General features: G+C 41.2%; 1 protein-coding gene across 1 annotated transcript in view; it reads right to left on the reverse strand.

Moving 5' to 3' along the window:
- NEXMIF (neurite extension and migration factor) overlaps positions 1-15,317 on the reverse strand; it is a 144,124-nt gene extending 128,807 nt beyond the window's left edge. Inside the window, exon 1 of the mRNA XM_057538887.1 lies at positions 14,784-15,317. The gene's annotated coding sequence lies outside the window, so the exon portion shown is untranslated. The remainder of the gene's footprint in view (positions 1-14,783) is intronic.
- Between the last annotated feature and the right edge of the window lie 8,523 nt (positions 15,318-23,840).

Genomic DNA, 23,840 nt, shown 5'->3' on the forward strand with positions numbered 1-23,840 from the left:
GTCACATGGTAGTTCTATTTTCAGTTTTTTTAAGGAAACTCCATACTGTTCTCCATAGTGACCATACCATTTTACATTCCCACCAACAGTGCAAGAGGGTTCCCTTTTCTCCACACTCTCCCCAGCATTTACTGTTTGCAGATTTTGTGTTGATGGCCATTCTGACCAGTGTCAGGTGATATCTCACTGTAGTGGTGATTTTCATTTCTCTAATAATTAGTGATGTTGAGCATTTTTTCATGTGTTTGTTGGCTTGGAGAAATGTCTATTTAGGTCTTCTGACCATTTTTGGATTGGTTTTTTTCTTTTTTTGACATTGAGCTGCATGAGCTGCTTGTATATTTTGGAGATTAGTCCTTTGTCAGTTGCTTCGTTTGCAAATATTTTCTCCCATTCTGAGGGTTGTCTTTTCGTCTTGTTTATGGTTTCCTTTTTTTTTTTAATTTTTATTTATTTATTTATTTATTATTTTTGGCTGTGTTGGGTCTTCGTTTCTGTGCGAGGGCTTTCTCTAGTTGCGGCGAGCGGGGGCCACTCTTCATCACGGTGCACGGGCCTCTCACTATCGCGGCCTCTCCTGTTGCGGAGCACAGGCTCCAGACGCGCAGGCTCAGTAGTTGTGGCTCACGGGCCCAGCCGCTCTGCGGCATGTGGGATCTTCCCAGACCAGGGCTCGAACCCGTGTCCCCTGCATCGGCAGGCAGACTCTCAACCACTGCGCCACCAGGGAAGCCCTATGGTTTCCTTTGCTGTGCAAAAGATTTTAAGTTTCATTAGGTCCCATTTGTTTATTTTTGTTTTTATTCTCATTACTCTAGGAGGTGGGTTAAAAAAGATCTTGCTGCGATTTATGTCAAAGAGTATTCTACCTATGTTTTCCTCTAAGAGTTTTATAGTGTCTGGCCTTATATTTAGATTTTGGATTTTAGATAATGGATTTAAATAATCCATTTTGAGTTTATTTTTGTGTATGGTGTTAGGGAGTGTTCTAATTTCATTTTTTTACATGTAGCTGTCCAGTTTGCCCAGCACCACTTGTTGAAGAGGCTGTCTTTGCTCCACTGTATATTCTGGTCTCCTCTGTCATAGATTAGGTGACCATATGTGCATGGGTTTATCTCTGGGCTTTCTATCATGTTCCATTGACCTATATTTCTGGTTTTGTGCCAGTACCATACTGTCTTGATTACTGTAGCCCTGTAGTATAGTCTGAAGTCAGTGAGCCTGTTTCCTCCAGCTCTGTTTTCTTTCTCTCAAGACTGCTTTTGCTATTCAAGGTCTTTTTTGTTTCCATGCAAATTGTAAAATTTTTTGTTCTAGTTCTGTGAAAAATGCCATTGGTAATTTGATAGGGATTGCATTGAATTTGTAGACACAAGCCTTAAATGACATATTAGACCAGATAGACTTAATTGATATTTATAGGACATTCGATCTGAAAGCAGCAGAATACACTTTCTTCTCAAGTGCACATGGAACATTCTCCAGGATAGATCACATCTTGGGTCACAAATCAAGCTGCAGTAAATTTAAGAAAATTGAAATCATATCAAGCATCTTTTCTGACCACAGTGCTATGAGATTCGAAATCAATTACAGGAAAAAAACTGTAAAAAACACAAACACATGGAGGCTAAACAATATGCTACTAAATAACCAAGAGATCACTGAAGAAATCAAAGAGGAAATTTAAAAATACCTAGAAACAAATAACAATGAAAACATGATGACCTAAAACCTATGGGATGCAGCAAAAGCAGTTCTAAAAGGGAAGTTTATAGCAATACAATCCTACCTCAAGAAACAAGAAACATCTCAAATAAACAACCTAAACTTACACCTGAAGCAACTAGAGAAAGAACAAACAAAACCCAAAATTAGTAGAAGGAAAGAAATCATAAAGATCAGAGCAGAAATCAATGAAATAGAAATGAAAAAAAAATAGTAAAGATCTATAAAACTGAAAGCTGATTCTTTGAGAAGATAAAATTGATAAACCTTTAGCCAGACTCATCAAGAAAAAAGGGAGAGGACTCAAATCAATAAAATTAGAAATGAAAAAGAAGAAGTACAACTGACACCACAGAAATACAAAGCATCCTAAGAGACTACTACAAGCAACGATATGCCAATAAAATGGACAACCTGAAAGAAATGGACAAATTCTTAGAAAGGTACAACCTTCTAAGACTGAACCAGGAAGAAATAGAAAATATGGCCAGACTGATCACAAGTAATGAAATCAAAACTGTGATTAAACATCTTCCAACAAACAAAAGGCCTCTGCTAATAAACTGAATTTTCAGAAAATAAAGGAACCCCATTCCGGGCATTAGCTGCATCCATTTTAGGCCTCCATTAACCAATGGTGCTCAGTGCTGGAAGATATCAAAGTCATACCTGAGGGTAGAATGGTAGAGGTGAGAATCAAAAAGGAGAGATTAGTCCACCTACCTGCTTTCCAGCATCTCTCAGTGGTTGGCTAGAAGTGACTTGTCCTTGATGAATCATGAGTCATTGCGGTCAGAAATATCATGACATTACCACCTTATCTAAACAAATGGGTCTTTCCATTTATTCAGGTGCTAAATATATGTACATGTAGCTACCAAAGCATTGTTGAAATAGGGCAAAAACAGTGGCTTATAGGAAAAGGGTGAGATCAATGGCAAGGAAGGCTGATTCCAGGTTCTCTTTCCAGATCTGTATAACAGTATCCTGGTCCTTTGGCCTCTCTGCTTAACTAGTGATCATTGTCTTCAAAATTAAGTGGTGTATTTGCAGCTTTCTTGAGAGACAAAGTAACAAATCAGGATTTTGGTTGCTCCCACTATATTATCTCCATATCTCTGAGTAACAAACCAGGAATACTCACCTCTTCCCCACAAATACACATATGGAAGGATCTAGGTGAGCCATGGTCCTGGATTTACAACCTATACCTTGACCTTGGGTTATAAAGTATGCCTATCTCTCTCTTTATAGCCTAACTTCCAAACTGTTTCTCCCTCAGATGAGTATGCATTTTTGTTTAGCTTTGAGTCAAACCACATAAATCTGGAAAACTCACTGTAGCACTGCACAATTCCCTTTCTTTCACTTATTTAGCCAAGTGGTTTGACTGTGTCATTTATGAAACATCTTAACATGTCAAGGCCACAGCACCTTGACATGTAGGATTTGCTATGGGAAAAGGCAATGTGACTTATATACCATACATATAACATATATTCAATAGACAATGGGTACACCCCTTCCCTTGCTGAGAGATAAAGTACATAGGCAGTCCATAAAAGCAAACACTCAAAAGATGTATTTCCAAATATAGAGATCCAATAAGGGAAAATGTTACTGAACTACCCCTAGGGGAAATTGTGAACACTGACTCTACATTAAGGACACTGCTACAAGTCTAAGCAAAGAGAGATTTGAGAAGGCAACAGTTATGCCAGTGCACAAAGAAGCTGTGTAACAGGGTCTACTGACTCTCTAGGCCTTGGACAAAAAAAGTGCCAAGTCAACACAGAGCTCTGTGAAGGACAGAGCTCTTTCACAAATGCTCCCAACTGGCTGAGCATGCTGGAAGCCTCAAGTATCAGAACACAGGGGCCACCAACATGCCAAATAAACCCTAGATTCTACAAATCAAATGAATACCCTTTTCATAACCTACTCTTTTCTGTTAATATTTCCTCAATCAATGGTTACTTCAGTCATGGAGGTGGAGTTTGTTGCTATGAATAAACAAACTTCTCCCCAATAGGGGAGAATTTCCCTTTAACCAAATGGAATGGTATAGGAATCTGCAACATGTCACCCCACCTCTCTTACAAAGATTGAGAGGAAGAAACTTGGTTAATACTATGCTATAGTTTCTATCAACTCTACTGGGTTGATAATGTCCAGTTAAGTTCCCTGTACCCATATCTCTGTAGTATTCATAGCACCTCAGGCTTTGGAAACAAACCCCAGCCATAGACCTCAAATCCAATAACTAGGTCTTTGTCGTATTCTACCTGTGCCACAGTATCTAACCCCAAACCTCAATTCTTATAGGACCAAGCTCCCTTCCCCACCCCTTGTCTTCCTATGACAGTGTTCTATGTATGTGTTGTCCAATATGGTAGCCACTAACCACATATGGGTATTAAGCACTTGAAATGTGACTGAATTCCAACCCCCACCCAGAAGTAATGAGAAGCCCTGCCCTCCAAGTGTCAACAGAGGCTGAGTGGGGAACCTGAACTTCCACTTCCACCTGGCAGTAACAAAGGCAGCACACTCCCTTCCCCTGCTGAAGCAGTATCAGAAAAGCTAGCTAAAACAGAAGGTTTAAATAAGATCCAGAGTCTCATAATGTACTACAAAAATGTCCAGGTTTCTGTTAAAAATCACTCATCATACCAAGCGCCAGAAATATTTGAAGCTAAATGAAAAAGGCAAGCAAACAGCTGTCAAAGCCAAGATGAGAGATGTTAGAATTATCTGGCAAAGATTTTAAAGCAGCCACGATAAAAATGCTTCAATAATCAATTACAAACACTCTTAAAACAAATGAAAAATAGAAAGTCTCAGCAAAGAAATACAAGATACATGGAAGGACCAAGTGGAAATTTTAGAAATGAAAAATACAATAACTAAAATTCTTTTAGAAATCTCAATATATGTGCTCTACAATAGAATGAAGAGGACTGAGGGAAGAATCAGCTAACTTGAAGATAAAATGATAGAAATTATCCAATCTGAACAACAAAGAAAATTAGATTGAAAAAAAAAAAAACGAACAGGGTCTCAGGGTCTCTGTGGGACTATAAAGAAATATCTAACTAACTTTCCTGTCATTATAAGAGGCCTGGAACAATAGGATAAAGAAGGCAGGACAGAAAAAGTATTCAAAGAAATAATGGCTGAAAACTTCCCAAACTTAGCAAAAGACATAAACCTACAGATTCAGAAAGCTAAGAGTATTTCAAACTGGATGAACCAAAGAAATCTATGCCAAGGCACATCAGAGTCAAACTTTTGAAAACTACAGACACTTTTTTTAAAAGAACTTGAAAGCGGTGAGAAATTATGTCTTACTAACAGGGGAAAAAACAATTCAAATGACAGCAGATTTCAGAACCCATGGAGACCAGAAGGGAGTGGCACAACCTTTTTCAAGAGTTGAAAGAAAAGAACTGTCAACTCAGAATCCTATATGCAGTGAAAATATCCTTCAGGAATGCAGGGAAAAATCAAGAAATTCTCAGATGAAGAAAAACCAAGAGAATGCACTGCTAACAAACCTGCACTAAAAGAACGACTAGGGCTTTCCTGGTTATGCAGCAGTTGGGAGCCCGCCTGCCAATGCAGGGGACATGGGTTCGAGACCTCATCTGGGAGGATCCCACATGCCGCGGAGCGGCTAGGCTCGTGTGCCACAACTGCTGAATCTGCGCTCTGGAGCCTGCAAGCCACAGCTGCTGAGCCCACGTGCCACAGCTGCTGAAGCCTGTGCATCTAGAGCCCGTGCTCCGCAGCAGAGAGGCCACCGCAGTGAGAGGCCCATGCACCACAATGAAGAGTGGCCCCCACTCGCCTCAACTAGGGAGGGCCCGTGCGCAGCAACGAAGACCCAACACAGCCATAAATAAATAAATAAACAAACAAATAAATAAATAAATTTATAAAAGAATGACTAAAGGAAGTTCTCTAAACAGAAAGAAAAATATAGAAGAAGGAATCTTGAAACCTCACGAAGGAAGGAAGAACAAGAGAGTAAAAGTAAGAGTAAATACAATTGACTTTGCTTCTCCTGTTGAGTTCTCTCAATTATGTTTGACAGTTGAAGCAAAAATTATAACATTGTCTGATATAGTTCTAAATATATGTAGAGGAAATATCTAGGACTATAATATTATAAATGAGGGAGGATAAAAGGACTTAAAGAGAGGTAAGGTTTATTTAAACAGGTAAAATGTTGATACTAGTAGACTGTGATAAGTTATGTACAGGAACTCTGGAAAACAGTTATGCAGTTTCTTAAAAAGCTAAACATATACTTACCATATGACCCAGTTATCACACCCTTGGGCATTTTCCCCAGAGAAATGAAAACATGTTCACACAAAAAAACTACACTAACCTGCACAGCTTTCTTTGTAATAGTCAAAAACTGGAGACAACCAAAATGTCCCTAACAGGTAAATGGTTAAACAAACTGTGATACATGCATACCATGGAATACTGTTCAACATTATAAAGGCATGTACTGTTTATACAGAAGACAACTTGGATAGATCTCAAGGGCATTATGCTGAGTGAAAAAAGCGAACCTGAAAAGGTCACATACTCTATGACTCCATTTATATTAACATTTTTGAAGTGACAAAACTATAGATTTATATTTTAAAAAGATTAGTGATTGCCAGGGGTTAGGAATAGTGGAGGTGAGGGGGGTGAGTATGACTATAAAAAACAATAAAGAGATAGCACAAGACAGATCTTTTCTGGTGATGGAATAGTACTTTATCTTGATTGTGGTAGTGGTGCACAAATCTACACATGTGATAAAATGACATAGAACTAAACAAACCCATTGTTCTAATATCAAGTTCATGGTTTTGGTCTTATACTATAGTTATGTAAGATATAACTATTGGGGGAACTGGGTAAAAAGTACATAGAACCTCTCTGTCTTTGCAAGTTCCTGTGAATCTATAATTATTTCAAAATGGAAAGAAAAAAAATCAAGTGGTAGCCAGAGTAATGACCCTCCAAGGTAGGGTCACTACTATAATCTGTGAATATGTTAGGTTATATGGCACAAGGGGAATTAAGGTTGCAGATGGAGTTAAGTTTGCAAATCAACTAACCTTGAGATAGGAAGATAATCCTGTACTATCCATCCAAGTAGACCCAATGTAATTACCGAGGTCTTTAAAAGTGGAAGAGGGAGGCAGAAGAGTGAGAGTCAGAGAAGGAGATGTGACGATGGAAGCAAGATTGAAGTGATGCAATGTAAGGAATCAATCCACCATTGCTAACTTTAAGAATGTAGGGGGGTCCATGAACCAAGAAATGTGGGCAGAATCTAGAAGCTGGAAGACAAGAAAATGGAGTCTCCCTTACAGCCTCCAGAAAGGAATTCAGCCCTGCTCACACCTTGATTTTAGCCCAGTGAGGCCTATTTCAGATTCTTGACCTCTAGAATTATAAGATAATAAATTTATGTTGTTTTAAACCACTAAGTTTTTGGTAATTTGTTACAGCAGCTATAGAAAACTAATATAATCACCAACTAGGAGTTAAAAACTAACCCACTCAAAGATGGACAACTGGCTTTTTGCAGAGTACATTCAATTCATTAGTCAGAAGTCAATAACTAAGGAGTAAAATCTTGAGTCAATGGTCAACACATCATGGCTAATGCTATCTGCAATTCCACATCACCAATGATATCAATGATAGAAATCTTGCCTCAGAATTGCAGGGAAAAGAAACATGTTACTCCCTATTAAATGGGGCCTGCTAAGCCAATGCAGAAATAAGAACAGAAACATTTGTGCCATGGAGGCTGGAAATCTTGTCTCAACTTAGCTAGAGGTAATAACCGTTTGGTAGGGAATTTCCTGCTGTGTTAGAAAAGAGGACATTTATACTTATTTTCTAACAGGGAGAATGTAGAAATAATAGAAAAATGCATTAAATTAGAAAAAGGGTAAGGTAAATTAATAAAGATGGTAAAAAGACCCAGCCAGAAACAAAACTAATTTTCTATAAGACAGGAGAATCTGTTTTATTCTTTTCTCTTCCCCAGTATCCCAGTGCTTAGCACATAGTAGATGCTCAATAAATGTTTGCTGAATTGAATTAGAAATGATCATTAATAGATCCATCCAGATTTAGAATTCCATTAGCCCTCATACTCTGCCATACCCCAAACTGCTAAGAAAAGAAGCAAAGAGACAGGCAAGAAACATTTATTCATGGATAGGAATACCACATATTCCTACCATCACAACTGCACGGCACAGATGTGACATATATTCATGTTTGCAGAGGTTAAGGAGCTTTGCCTTTAATATATGATGTTAGATCTCCAGGATGGCTAATACTGCAAAAGGCCCATGAGTCCCAAGGGTCCTTATGAAGATATCTGGACACCACCTCCCTCTCTGGCTCCATCACTGTACTTAACAATCAGTGCTAACAAGAGTTTCCTATTTTTGTCAAGGTCACTGGCTAAGAGGAATATATAGAGATAGAGCGAGAGATGAAGAAGAGAGAGAGATAGGGGCAGGTAAGCATGAGTGAGCTTTTATGTAATATATTTTATATATTAATAATGAACCTGTGGAGGGTGAGTGCTGAACAGACATTTTTAAGAATCTGAAAGTTGACAAGTCAAGGATTTGGAGAAACTAGACGACTTGTTTTTGGTGAGAATAGTAATGTCAAAATGAGTGCTAAGTGACTCTTTTTCATAATAAAAAATGCCTGTGAAGGCTAATCAGAAAAATGCTTATAACAGTAGCTGTGAACCACAAGTATACTAATAACAGCTTTTTTTGAAAGAGTCGTTTTCATGTCTTCCATTTCAAGTTACCTTGACCATGACAGCCATGCAACAGGAATTATTTTAACAACTGGGCAAAGGCTAGTGCAGAGGTTTTTAACTCACAATACATGGTTGGACTTTCTGAAAGTGTCATATATTTAAATGAGCACGTTTCTGAAGAGAAAATCCTTGGCATTCATCACATTTTCAAAGGGGTTCATGCCAAAAAAAAAGGTTAGGAACCACCGAGCTAGACAGTGATGGCCTACTTTTTCTACTCCCCTACTCAGTAAAGCTCTTCTTCAGAATGTGTTCCAGTTATTTAGTAACTAAAGAGACAGCAGGTCTCTGTTCAAGCAAGTTGCTGAGACCTGGTCTCTGGGTTAATAAATCACACGGATGCCTGGAATGACATAGCAAATATTGGAAAGGAAGACAGGAAGAATTTATTAGCACTACAAAATTTAAGTTACTGCAATAGGCAGGAAAGAAAAGATCACTATTGACATTTTGACTCAAACAAACAAATTCCACATGTGGATTTCACTTTTGGGGTCATCCCCCTGCCACCCCACCAGGTCTGGACAATCTCCCAAACCCTAGATATCAGCTGATAGACATGTGTTCAGGAAATGTGGACTCATTTTAACACTGGCCTAAGTAAAGCTCAGTTATGAAGAGGAAGCTTGAAAACATTTGTAAAAGCAACTCTAAATGGCTTCACATTTTCTTCTTGTCTACATTATTTCTTTTTCCATAGCAGGCCAGATTTGGCCTGTGGGCCATAGTTTCTTTTGACTCTAACCCTAGATCAATGAAAGCCAATCACAGACACTTAAGACTGGAAGGCAGTTTAAAAAGTCATGTTGTCCATTCCACAAAAGGCAAATGGAAATATACATAATACAGTAAGTCCCGTACATACAAACGAGTTCCATTCCGAGAGCACGTTCGTAAGTCCAATATGTTCGTAAGTCCAACAAAGTTAGCCTAGGTACACAATCGGCTATATGGTACTGTACTGTAATAGGTTTATAATACTTTTCACACAAATAATACATAAAAAACAAACAAAAAAATAAAGAAAACATTTTTAATCTTAGAGTACAGTACCTTGCAAAGTACAGTAGTACAGTACAACAGCTGGCATACAGGGGCTGGCATGGAGTGAACAGGCAAGAAGAGTTACTGACTGGAGGAGGGAGAGGAGGTGGGAGATGATAGAGCTGAAGGATCGTCAGCAATAGCAGATGGAGGGCAAGCTGCAATTTCACTCAGGCCTGACGTTGATGGCACAGGTTCTGGTTCCTTGTTGGATTCAATTCTATCTACCCTCTTGAAAAAACGATCCAGTGATGTCTGGGTAGTAGCTCTTTTTTTCTCGTCATAGATGACACGGTAACACTAGACTGCATTCTGAACGGTTGCTGCAACCTTCGTGTACCATTCTAGGCTCGGGTCCTGTGCCTCAGAACTAACAGTGCCTCCTCAAATAAAGAAAATCCCCTTGCCATTTCCTGCTTTGTGAATCTCTTCGGTTCTTCAGTTACTTCTTCCTTTTGTCTCTCTGCTCTCTCAATTATTTTCACTTTTGTTTCCATCATTATCGCCTGCCACTTCTTAGCAGTACCAGCTACATCACCGCTGCTTTTAGGCTTGCTTCTGGACATCCTGGGCTTGAAATAAAGATACTGTACTACTGTACTCTATACAGTACTGTACAGTAAAGTACACAAAAGCACAACCACTTGTAGAGGATGCATGCACGTGACAATGTACACCAGACACGTGAACTAACTTATGTGATTGGACATGCGAATGCACGTTCACATCTTTGAAAGTTCGCAACTTGAAGTTTCGTATGTAGGGGACTTACTGTATATGTAATATAAATATGTATATTAAAATTTTATTCATATATTTGTATATTTGACAGGACCACATGCAAACTATTCTGGACAGAGATTTACCTGTGTACTTCTCAAAACGTGTTCTAAAAAGAAACTAACACAACATTGTAAATCAACTATACTCCAATAAAAAAAAATTTAAGAAAGGAAGAATTCAGGGAATTCCCTGGAGGTCCAGTGGTTAGGACTCTGTGCTTCCGCTGTAGGGGGCCTGGGTTCGATCCCTAGTCGGGGAACTAGGATGCTGCATGCCGCACAGAATGGCAAATAAATAAATAAATAAATAAAAATAAAAAGAGAAGAATTCACACCTCAATTGGTACCACCCTCTTTTGTCTTATAACTACTATGGTCAGGATGATCTTTCTAAACCTAAATGCCTCCTGATATGCTTTAAGCTTATAACCTATTACCAGTCTTTCATGAAAGTAAGATCAGCCACTCTCCAGCATGCAGACAACACCTCTGTGTGTGTGTGTGTGTGTGTGTGTACGCACAAATGCATTTTGGAGGGATGTCTTTAGGCCCAATAATCCAATTCCGTCAAGCCCAAAGCCTGAATCATTTCTGGGATTCTACCTCCAGAAAGACTTCTTAGCTAGGAAAAAGACAGACTGAGCTGATTAGGGACTATGACATCTTCAAAGCTCATGAAAGTTTTACAAATATAACCATCTCGCCAAATCAAGAAGCACAGTTTGATTTAAAGGTGACTTATAGTTAGGGTGACCATAGAATTTTTTTGTCCAAAATGGGACAGTTGAGAGTGAAATAAGTATGCTGGGACAACAGGTATAAACCACAACATATGGCCATCCTACTTACAGTCCTCCATAGAGGAAATGCTTTAACTTCCCCCAAACAAAATGAATCTCTATGCCTGTTGTCAATGGAAGATAGCTTGGCACTACTCTAGTAGTCAGGCCCACAGTATAATCTTGGTCTCTAACCTCTAAACCTCCTCAGGTTAAACATTAGGAGCAACTTCTTGCTTAGGCTAGTTGTGTAATACTTAAAATGAGCTACTGAGGGAGAGAGGTATAACTTTTAAATGGGACTTTGGGGTGTTTGAGAAAATAGTAGATAATTGCTTATATCAAAATCATCTTACTGAAGATGGAGAAGATGACCTATTGAAGTTCCTTTTAGAAAAATTAAGATTATGTGCATAGTAGTTGGTCCTGAAGACATCAGTCCTTTTTCCACCAGAGAACAAGAGAGGGAAAGACATCCAGCCATAGTGCTTATCTACAGAAAATGAGACCAAAAGGAACACATTCCCAGCAAAGGGTTTGGAGAAAAAGAAAGTATTCACTAGAACTGGACTTAGGAACACAGAAACTGCAATCAATGATTCTAAATGATTTGGTTAGGCTAGTCCGTCTCCTAAGCAAATACTTCTGTGAGACTGGGATCTCCACCGTTGATTGTGTCAGAAAGCCATGAGCATATGTGTTTAAAATCCAGCCCTTATCACTTTTCTCATCTCTCTTTTCCCACCTCCTAAACACAGTCAACACCACCACATCTTTAGCTCTCTCTGCTCACTGGGTAGTTTACAGGTAATCAGACAATTGTGGAAAAAAAGGAAAAGGGAAGAGAGACAGATTGGGTAAAACAGAGAGAAAGCGGCAGTGTTCTGCGCTTGTTTGACTTTGGCAACAGGGTGTAATAGGTTTGCTTGTGTGTGTGTGCATGTTTTAAAATGCATTGATGCATCGAATATTTATTCACTGAACAGGTTGATTTATTTAACAGACTTGACATATGTCAAATTCTACCATGTGCTTACATAATTGTTACCCATTTATCAGAGCTTTTATTTAGCCAAATATTTGTTTTAAAAGCATTTTCCTTTAAATGACTTTCTCTAGCTCACTGCACAATCAATCCGTGGTTCATTTTAATTATATTATGTTACGTTACGTTGTGTTGTGTTAACAACAGCTATTTGGTGGAGGTCTCTGAAATCTAATCTTCCCAGGGCCATTTCATCTCCACCCAAAATCTATTTCTTTTTACCCAAAATCTATTTCTTTTTTCCCTCATAATAAATTTTTGGTTAAAATCTCATCATAGGGAACATTTTAAAAATATGTACGATGTCCTTTCATGTTATGCTATCTTACACTGTTGATTTCCAAAAAAAAGCAGTTTCTCAACATACTGTTAAAATCACAGATCTGAATATTGTTAACCTAAAAAACTGGCTATAAGGACAAAAGGATATGATTTTTTTTGTATGTGAGTGTGTGTCTGTGGGGTGTGGAAGGGCAGTTGGGACAGCTAGGGGAGAGCTAGGTGGATAATTAGAATAAGAGAAAGTAAACAGAATCAAATTTCAAGACAAATTTTGTTGAATCACCCTACTCCGTCTGAACACATGTGCACAAAGAATTATATTTTTTAACTCAAATGCATGCAATTTATCTAGGTTCTGTGGGAGGTAAAATATTGGAAGGTATTTCCAAGAAACAAAAATGTCTAATTACTAGCTGCCATGCCTAGTTTGAGTTCCTCTATTGTAAATATGCCATTTGCAAAAGCAAGAGGTTTGTTTGGACCTCCCAGGTCAGGGAGTATGGGGACTAGTAGAGATGAGGTGTGGGAGAGAGGAAGGGAAATCCCACCATCACACAAGTGAATCTTTGACCTAGTAAGTGACTACGTTTTTGTTGTTACTGTTGGGTAAAATGTCCAAGTCTTCCAGAAATTAGACACTGTAATAAAAATGTACCAGCCCAAATTTAAATTGCTCACTAGACAGATGGTTAATTATATTCACAGCCACATATTTCACTGGGATAGAGTTTCAGACACTCAGCCAGTTTTATTTGATTAGCCGGTTTCCCAGTTAATATGTAAAATGAGTTACTTAGGCCTTTTTTGTTCCCTTCTAAAAATATGTTTTAAATAAGTGTAAATTCTCCTCAGCCATGAGAACGTCATGGCTGTAAATAAAACGTTTGGTCATGTTACCCTATGTGTAAAAGATGTAAGGGAGATTCATTCCCCGAAACCCAAATGATCTCTATAGTTCACAGAAAACCACGGAACACCTTTTCTCACCAAGCAAAATATCTCAGCAACTATCAGCACACCCTGCTCCTCCACCAAAAACAACCGAGGAGATATTCAAATCCCAGGTTAAAGTGCTTTAGATGCTTTTTAAAAACAGCCCTGGCAGCCCTACACACAAATCATGTCTTTTCAGATAACAGTGTAGAAAATGGAATGTTAGGAAAAGGCCACAGAGCTAAGTATATTGCTGTGCACAGAATTCAACAATATGCTGGGAGCCAAAACCCAGAAGCAAAATACGAAACCCACTTATTCCAAAATGCAGAAGCTCAAAGAAAATCAAATGTGCTGGTGTCGAAATGGGTATGCCAATTTTTTTTTTTTTAACTTCTCAAAAAGACAGAAAACCTTGCGCGGGTTATTCGGTCCCTCACGGATCAGACAGACAGAAGCAGTCATGCTGAAACCACTGGATTCCTCAGCAGAACGGCGCCAACTCAGCGGCGCGTTTTCCACACTTTCCCGGAGCCTGGCCCCGCTCCCCGAGCGGGCTCGCGGCCTCCCCGCCCCACCGGGTGTGCGAGAGCGGAGCGGACGTGTGCTGCGGGGCGCGGCAGAGCGAAGCGCCAGAAGCCACGCAGGAAAGCGTCGATTCGACTGCCACCGAGAGCGGGAAGGGGCCGCGGGCCAATTACGCAAAGGTGACAAGCCGGGTGAGGCTCGGTAGGCCCCCAACTTAGACCCGCCCGCGGCCTTGGTCGGGTGGCGCGTGCTCAGGGGCGCTCTGTGGTCGCCAGGGCAGCCCAGCGCGCACGGGAGCCGCCGGCGACCGCGCTTCACACCTTTGCCGCTTTGGCCCTGACGCCCGGTCGCCGCCGCCGCGTGCGTTTGCCCGCTCGCGCCGGAGCGTGCAGTGTTAGTGCCCGTTCCCCAGACAGGATCTCCCGAAAGCCGGCCCGAAAGGAAGCGGCACTCAGCTGGCCCCCGCCGCCCGGCTCTGAGCCCGGCGGCTCCGGCCCGCTCGTTTCCCCTCCCCCCCACCCCACACACACACGCCGGCGCAAGCACAGAGGCCTTTCCTAGATTGCAGTGCCTGTCAGGGCTAGCCGGGATCTCTCGCCCTCGCGGCCTCACTCCCTCGTATACAGACACACGCACGCCATTCTCACACAGACGTCCTCCCTTCTGTTTTCCCTTCCTCTTCTCGCTCGGCTTTCCCCAATCCGTTCCACCCCCTGCCGCCGCCACCCTGCACCAACCGGGAAGCTGGCGAGAAGGCCAGGGGGCTGGATGGCAGCGCTCGTACTCACCTCCCGGGCCGACTCCCGAGGTGCAAGTCGCCGGCGGGCTCAGGCAGCGGGCGCTGGGGCTAGAGCGGCCGCAGTCAAGGCTGGGCTGCCGCCGTCGCCGCAGCTGCTCGAGCTGCCCCCGCCGCCGCTGCTGCTACTGCTGCCGCCGCCGCCGCCGCCTCTGCCTCAGCTCCATGCGCCGGGCCCGCCAGGTGGACGCGACTATCTCCTTCAGGCGCCGCCGCTGCGGCGGTGCTAGATGGCTTCAGAGCTATCAGGTTCTGGCCCTGAAACTCAGCGCCTCAGCGGCCGCCGGCTGCTCCTGGAGTCCGCTCTTAGCGTGCACCTCCGCTTGCTCGGGCCGGAGCTATCTCACCAGCGGGCTGCGCGCGCGGCGCTGGATCCCTGCTCAGTGCGGTCGCTGTGGCCGTCCGCGGGAAGGAGAGAGAAGGAGGGCGGCTGCTACTGTCGCTATCGCTGTTAAAGCTATTGCTAAATGCTGCTACTGCCGCTACTGCTACTGCTGTGGCGGTGGCTGCTGCTGCTGCTGCTGCTGCTGATGCTACTGGTTTTCCTTCCCGGGTTCTCCCCCTGCCTCTTGCCCACTCCTCCTCCCCCCCCCCCACCCCGGCCTTTCTCCACCTCCTCCTCCTCCCCCTTCTCCTCCCGCGCCGCTTTTCTCAGAGCCTCTGCGGGCGCTGCCTGGTCTCCTCTTCTCCCCGAGCTGCCTCTGCCCATTCAGAAAGGTGCCCAGAGTGGGACTGCCTCGGCTGCCACCATCGCTATTGCCCCTGCCATTGTTTCCTCCAACAGGGCTGTTCTTGCTGGACGCGATCCCCCCTCTACCTCCCTTCCTCACCACAGCCCTCTTTTTTCCTCCCGCGCTCTCTTTACCCTCTCTACGGTCCCTTCCCATGTGCCCCCTCCCACTTTGTCCGTCTGTCCCTCCCTCCCCTCAGGCGCCCGGGAGCGCGCACTGCGCGGCCACCTGTCATAAAGGGCGCGCACCCCCTTCCCCACCCCCACCCCCCACCCCGCATTCTTGCAGCCAGCCCAGTCCACCGCGCCAGTGACGCGTTCTACCCCCAGCAGACACGCAGCTGGACATCACTCTCCCACGCCTTTTAGGGTAGTTATGTGTACCGAGAGGGCGCTCTGAAGTTTGGGGAAGAATATTGCAATGGCTTCTTCCACCAAGCGTCAGCCTCTACCTACCCTTAACTTCAGAGTCTAGGCCCCCAGTAGGGTGGGTTGTGTTGGAAGGGTTGGATGAAGGGACATTCCCCAGAGAACTGGAGAAGGCTGAGGGGTTTTTTGGAATAAAGAAGGAGAGAAGAAGGAAACGTGAATGTGCCTGGAAGGATATGGGATGTGCCTGACTGCTGTCATAGAGAAATCCCTTAGGTGGTCATTTTCCTTCAGAATTCCTGGGAACCCAATAGGAAACAGCAAGGGATTTGAGAGCAACTTAAAAGGGACCATTCAGCACTCCTGGAGCTCTGGGTGTAATGTTGGGGCCTAATCCCCTGAGTCACCACCACTAGGAGCCAGGGCAAAAGATGGAAAGGTTAGTGCTAGAACAGAAGGGGTAAAACTAAGCTACTTTGTGTGCACTTGTTCCAGCAAGCCATTACCAAAGCACAGCTTCTCCAGTCTGGCAGGGCCCAATTTCAAATTTATCTGCTGCCACAGCTGCAGCCTCATTTTGCTGCCAAAGCTCAGGCTTTGAGACCTGTTATGTGCAACTCTCACAGTCACCCTCAACAGAACCTCTATGGCCTGTCACACAACCCTTCCCCAGAAATAGCACAGGTTGGGAGGAGTCTGTTTCCCTTTCCCTGGCAAAGTATGAGATATCATACTTCTAGATATCTCATTGCCAACAAGGTCTGGGTTGCCTTTTCAAGTTTGAGGCACTCTCCTTGGGTCTTTCATCACTGAGCAGTAAACGGGGCCCTTTTACAATTCCTCATCTCCATGCCTTGCGTTTTGCCATTCCACCTGCTTGGAACACTCTTGTCCTTTCTCCTTCTCGTTTTTTTTTTAACATCTTTATTGGAGTATAATTGCTTTACAATGGTGTGTTAGTTTCTGTTTATAAAAAAGTGAATCAGCTATACATACACATATATCCCCGTATCTCCTCCCTCTTGCGTCCCCTCCCACCCTCCCAATCCCACCCCTTTAGGTGGTCACAAAGCACCGAGCTGATCTCCCTCTGCTATGCAGCTGCTACCCACTAGCTATCTATTTTACTTTTGCTAGTGTACATAAGTCCATGCCAGTCTCTCACTTCATCCCAGCTTACCCTTCCCCCTCCCCATGTCCTCAAGTCCATTCTCGAGTAGGTCTACATCTTTATTCCTGTCCTGCCCCTAGGTTCTTCATAACCTTTTTTTTTTTGGATTCGATATGTATGTGTTAGCATACGGCATTTGTTTTTCTCTTTCTGACTTACTTTAATCTGTATGACAGACTCTAGGTCCATCCACCTCACTACAAATAACTCAATTTCGTTTCTTTTGATGGCTGAGTAATATTCCATTGTATATATGTGCCACATCTTCTTTATCCATTCATCTGTCGATGGACACTTACGTTGCTTCCATGTCCTGGCTATTGTAAATAGAGCTGCAATGAACATTGTGGTACATGACTCTTTTTGAATTACGGTTTTCTCAGGGTATATGCCCAGTAGTGGGATTTCTGGGTCGTATGGTAGTTCTATTTTTAGTTTTTTGAGGAACCTCCATACTGTTCTCCATAGTGGCTGTATCAATTTACATTCCCACCAACAGTGCAAGAGGGTTCCCTTTTCTCCACACCCTCTCCAGCATTTACTGTTTGTAGATTTTTTGATGATGGCCATTCTGACTGGTGTGAGGTGATACCTCATCGTAGTTTTGATTTGCATTTCTCTAATGATTAATGCTGTTGAGCATTCTTTCATGTGTTTCTTGGCAATCTGTATATCTTCTTTGGAGAAATATCTATTTAGGTCTTCTGCCTATTTTGGGATTGGGTTGTTTCTTTTTATGATATTGAGCTGCATGAGCTGCTTGTAAATTTTGGAGACTAATTCTTTGTCAGTTGCTTCATTTGCAAATATTTTCTCCTATTCTGAGGGTTGTCTTTTCCTCTTGTTTATGGTTTCCTTTGCTGTGCAAAAGCTTTCAATTTTAATTAGGTCCCATTTGTTTATTTTTGTTTTTATTTCCATTTCTCCAGGAGGTTGATCAAAAAGGATCTTGTTGTGATTTATGTCATAGGGTGTTCTGTGTATGTTTTCCTCTAAGTGTCTGGCCTTACATTTAGGTCTTTAATCCATTTTGAGTTCATTTTTCTGTATGGTGTTAGGCAGTGTTCTACTTTCATTCTTTTACATGTAGCTGTCCAGTTTTCCCAGCACCACTTATTGAAGAGGCTGTCTTTTCTCCATTGTATATTCTTGCCTCCTTTATCAAAAATAAGGTGACCATATGTGCGTGGCTTTATCTCTGGACTTTCTATCCTGTTCCATTGATCTATAGTTCTGTTTTTGTGCCAGTACCATACTGTCTTGATTACTGTAGCTTTGTAGTATAGTCTGAAGTCCAGGAGCCTGATTCCTCCAGGTCCATTTTTCTTCCCCAAGATTGCTTTGGCTATTCGGGATCTTTTGTGTTTCCATACAAATTGTGAAATTTTTTGTTCTAGTTCTGTGAAAAATGCCATTGGTAGTTTGATAGGGATTGCATTGAATCTGTAGATTGCTTTGAGTAGTATAGTCATTTTCACAATGTTGATTCTTCCAATCGAAGAACATGGTATATCTGTCCATCTGTTTGTAACATCTTTAATTTCTTTCATCAGTGTCTTATAGTTTTCTGCATATAGGTCTTTTGTCTCCTTAGGTAAGTTTATTCCTAGGTATTTTATTCTTTTTGTTGCAGTGGTAAATGGGAGTGTTTTCTTAATTTCTCTTTCAGATTTTTCATCATTGGTGTATAGGAATGCAAGAGATTTCTGTGCATTAATTTTGTATCCTGCTACTTTACCAAATTCATTGATTAGCTCTAGTATTTTTCTGGTAGTGTATTTAGGATTCTCTCTATATAATATCATGTCATCTGCAAACAGTGACAGCTTTACTTCATCTTTTCTGATTTGGATTCCTTTTATTTCTTTTTCTTCTCTGATTGCTGTGGCTAAAACTTCCAAAACTATGTTGAATAACAGTGGTGAGAGTGGGCAACCTTGTCTTGTTCCTGATCTTAGTGGAAATGGTTTCAGTTTTTCACCAATGAGAATGATGTTGGCTGTGGGTTTGTCATATATGGCCTTTATTATGTTGATATAAGTTCCCTCTATGCCTACTTTCTGGAGGGTTTTTATCATAAATGCGTGTTGAATTTTGTCGAAAGCTTTTTCTGCATCTGTTGAGATAATCATATGGTTTTTATTCTTCAGTTTGTTAATATGGTGTATCACATTGATTGATTTGCATATATTGAAGAATCCTTGCATTCCTGGGATAAACCCCACTTGATCATGGTGTATGACCCTTTTAATGTGCTGTTAGATTCTGTTTGCTAGTAGTTTGTTGAGGATTCTTGCATCTATGTTCATCAGAGTTATTGGCTTGTAGTTTCCTTTTTTGTGACATCTTTGTCTGATTTTGGTATCAGAGTGATGGTGGCCTTATAGAATGAGTTTGGAAGTGTTCCTCCCTCTGCTATATTTTGGAAGCGTTTGAGAAGGATAGGTGTCAGCTCTTCTCTAAATGTTTGATAGAATTAGCCTGTGAAGCCATCTGGTCCTGGGCTTTTGTTTGTTGGAAGATTTTTAATCACAGTCTCAATTTCAGTGCTTGTGATTGGTCTGTTTATATTTTCTATTTCTTCCTGGTTCAGTCTCGGAAGGTTGTGCTTTTCTAAGAATTTGTCTATTTCTTGCAGATCGTCCATTTTATTGGCACATAGTTGCTTGTAGTAATGTCTCATGATCCTTTGTATTTCTGCAGTGTCAGTTGTTACTTCTCTTTCATTTCTCATTCTGTTAATTTGAGTCTTCTCCCTTTTTTTTTCTTGATGAGTCTGGCTAATGGTTTATCAATTTTATCTTCTCAAAGAACCAGCTTTTAGTTTTATTGATCTTTGGTACTGTTTCCTTCATTTCTTTTTATTTCTGATTTGATCTTTATGATTTCTTTCCTTCTGCTAACTTTGGGGTTTTCTTGTTCTTCTTTCTCTAATTGCTTTAGGTGTAAGGTTAGGTTGTTTATTTGAGACTTTTCTTGTGTCTTAAGGTAGGATTGTATTGCTATAAACTTCCCTCTTAGAACTGCTTTTGCTGCATCCCATAGGTTTTGGGTCATCATGTTTTCACTGTCATTTGTTTCTAGGTGTTTTTTAATTTTCTCTTTGATTTCTTCAGTGATCTCTTGGTTATTAAGCAGTGTATTGTTTAGCCTGCATATTTTTGTATTTCTCCTTCTCATTTTATATCTGTGAAACTCATCTATAAATAATAGCTCATCTTCAAGTAATTGATATTTTTTGAGTCCCTACTATGTGCCAGATACTATGCTAAGCAATTTACATGAATTATTTTATTTAAGCCTCACAACAAACACAATTTTATTTTTCCTGTTTTACAGGTGAGAAAATTGAGCCACAAAGAAGTTAGATATACATATCTTGAGAATAAAAGCAATATCTTCTTTATCTTGCATCTGTCAGGCCCTGTGCAAATACATTTGCATCTTTCAGTCACTGGGATAAATGTGAAGAAAAATAAGGGTAACTGCTGAACTGTGACCCCTCCCAAATTCATATATTGAAGCCCTAACCACCCAATACCTCATAATGTATTTGGAGTTGGGTCTTTAAGGAGGTGACTAAGTTAAAATGAGGTGGCTAGGGTGAGCCCAAATCCAATATGAGTGGTGCCCTTATAAAGGGAGAAAATTTTGACACACAAAGAGACACTAGGGGCACATGAGTACAGAAAAAAGACGTGAGGACACAGCAAGAAGGCAGCCATCTGCAAGACAAAGAGAGAAGTCTCAGGAGAAACCAAATGTGCCAACACCTTGATCTTGGACTTCTAGCCTCCATAGAACTGTGAGAAAAATTTTGAAGCCACTCAGTCTGTGGTATTTTGTTATGACAGAACTAGGAGACTAATACAATAGGAAACTATGAGGTGTCTTAGTAAAAGGGTGGTAGAAAGGACTTATTACAGGTGGTAGAAAGGACTTATTGTGAGCTTTGGTTGGGTAATTTGGGAGAGAGTCTAAGAAAGTAGGGGTTCATTCTATATCGAATGCTATCAGAAAGGAAGGGCAATTCTATGACTGAGCACCTTAATAAATCTTATCTATAAGGAAGGAAGACTAAAGTGAGAATTAAGCTTTTGTGGGTGGCACAAAACAAGGGTGACCTTGTTTTTGTCTGTGCTTAGACTAAATTATGAAGCAGCTTTGCTTTGTCTCACTTTATGATGTTCTCAGAGTAATATTGTCTGCTGTGGGTATTTTGTGAGATTGTTTATGTCCTGCAGGAGAACAACAGGTTTATGTCCTACCTGTGAGTGCCAGGCCAGCTTTCAGATGTAAGGGGCTGCTTTTTTTTTCCTTTCTCGTATGCGACTACTTAATGCCATTCATTAGTTGTAACTAACTTGGCTTTAGGCAAGTTACTTTACTTCTCTGTGCCTCAGTTGCCTCACCTATACTTGAGGGAAATGGAATTAAACATAGGGTAGTTGTGGGAACTAAATGGAGGATTATACATAATGCCCTTAGAACAGGGCTTGGCACATAGGTGGCGTTCATTGAATATGGGCTATTATCCATTTCTCTCTTCTCAAGCAGACCATTTAGCATGAAGTTATAGTTATGTATTGATACATTCTCTCTTACTAGACTACGAGCTCCCTGAGGGCAGGAATAATGTCTATTGCCATAGTAATAATAAATAACTTTTATTGAGTGCTTTCAATGGGCCAGGCACTATTGTTAGTTGTAGTTACTCCAAGAAAACTTCTGAGGCTCCATTCCTACCTGTAGACTAGCCTGAGTGTCCTCCTCTATGCTCCCACAGCACCCATGTTTACCCTAATCACTATACTCAGCATATGATACTGACGCTGTCTGCTTATGTGTCTTCCCTTTCTAGACTGTTCACCTATAGAGAGGAGAGCAGGTACTTTTAAACTTTACAAATAAAAATCGTATATATTTAGGTGGACAATGTGATATTTTGATATATGTATACATTTTGAAATGATTACTACAATCAAGCTAATTAACACATCCATCACCTCACATAGTTATGATTTTGTTTTCTTTTTGGTGTGGTGAGAACACTTAAGATCAAGTCTCTTGGCAAAGTTCAACTATAAAATACAGTATTATTAACTATAGTTACCATGCTGTACCTTAGATTTTAAGAACTTACTCATCCTGTATAACTGAATCTATATACCCTTTGATAGCTCCCCATTTCCCCCACACCCAGCCCCTACCAAACACCACTCTATTCCATTTTTGAGTTCAACTTTTTTAGATTCCACATGTAAGTGAGATAATGCAGTATTTGTCTTTCAGTTTCTGGCTAATTTCACTTAGGATAATGTCTTCCAGGTTTATCCATGTTGTCACAAGTGGCAGGATTTCCTTCTTTTGTAAGGTTGAATAATATTCCATTGTGAATGTGTAGGTGTGTGTGTGAGTGTGTGTGTGTGTAATATTTTCTTTATCCAATCATCCATCAACAGACATTTAGGTTGTTTCCATATCTTGGCTGTTGTTAATAATGCTGAAATGAACATGGATATCTTCAAGATACTGATTTCACTTGAAAGCAGGTACTTGTAACTTTGGTGCCCATGTCTGAGCACAGTGCCTAGCACAACAGAAGCACTGAATATAAGGCATTGATCAGATTTTCACTACATTCTTTGCCTTGTCTGAAGTGGAACTCAGGTCAAGGCAGCTGTCTTAGCTGCCTTGTCTTAGCTCACATTGCCCCTTTCCCTGGGGTTTTACCGACTAAAAATGTAACAAAGGATCTCTTACATAGTGTTCTCCCTATAACGTAGATCTAAAGGAGAGAGTCACCATAAGACTTCAATGCAAGAAGCTGCCATTTGGGAACAACTGGCCCCTGCTATTTAGCAGTCAATTGTAGCATGTCCATTGGGGCAAAGTGGAATAATGAAGGAGTATGAGACTAGGACCTAGAATCTTGGGTTTTGACTTTAATTTTGCTGTTGACAAACTGTGTGATGTTCAACAAATCACTGAACCTCTCTGACTTTCAGTTTCTCTATGGCAGAAATGGAGAGCATAATCTCTTTATTCACTGGCTAATAGAGCTTGATAGCAAGATTAAAAAGAGTTTACTGGAGTTTCTCTTTGGGGAAAATATTTAACTCCTCCATTATTTCCATGTTGCATGCCTGGATGATTCTTAGCCTCTGGAACTGGTGTTCCAAAATGGTCACAGCCTTTCAGATGCCAAGCAAGTGCCATGGGTATTGTGATTTTTTAGCCTGCCATACTCCCTAACAGTCCCACAATTCAGCCTGTTCCCAGTGAAGGGAACTATAGTGTCTGGAAACTTTGGGGACATAAGAGGTGCTTCTATCCTGGAGCTGGACCCAGAAAGTTTCTCTCCATCATGCTGAGGACAGACATAGGATGTTTTTCAGCTCAAATTTGTTTTCTACCTTAGCCCACAGGGATAAAATAAGATGAATAACAGAATAACATTATCGCAGTATCACATGCATATACAAGGGAGGAAACTACCATATTATTTTTCATATAATGTACCACCATTGTGCCCAGAGACTATATAACCATCATAATAATGGCCTCTGGCTGGGACTTTATGGCACCTTTCCCTTGCGAATTCCAAAGAATGGACCAAAGGAACTCGGGGGGGGGGGGCAGATTTGAGAGGGCAGTGAATTGAAACCAGCATTAGCTGTTCCTCGTGTTTGAGGGGCAGTACCCAGAACACTGAGGGCTCCCATTAAATATTTGAGGGGCAGCACCCAGTACATTGAGGGCTCCCATTAAATATAATG

Source organism: Balaenoptera acutorostrata, chromosome X (genome assembly GCF_949987535.1).
Source record: "Balaenoptera acutorostrata chromosome X, mBalAcu1.1, whole genome shotgun sequence".
Lineage (NCBI taxonomy): Eukaryota > Metazoa > Chordata > Mammalia > Artiodactyla > Balaenopteridae > Balaenoptera > Balaenoptera acutorostrata.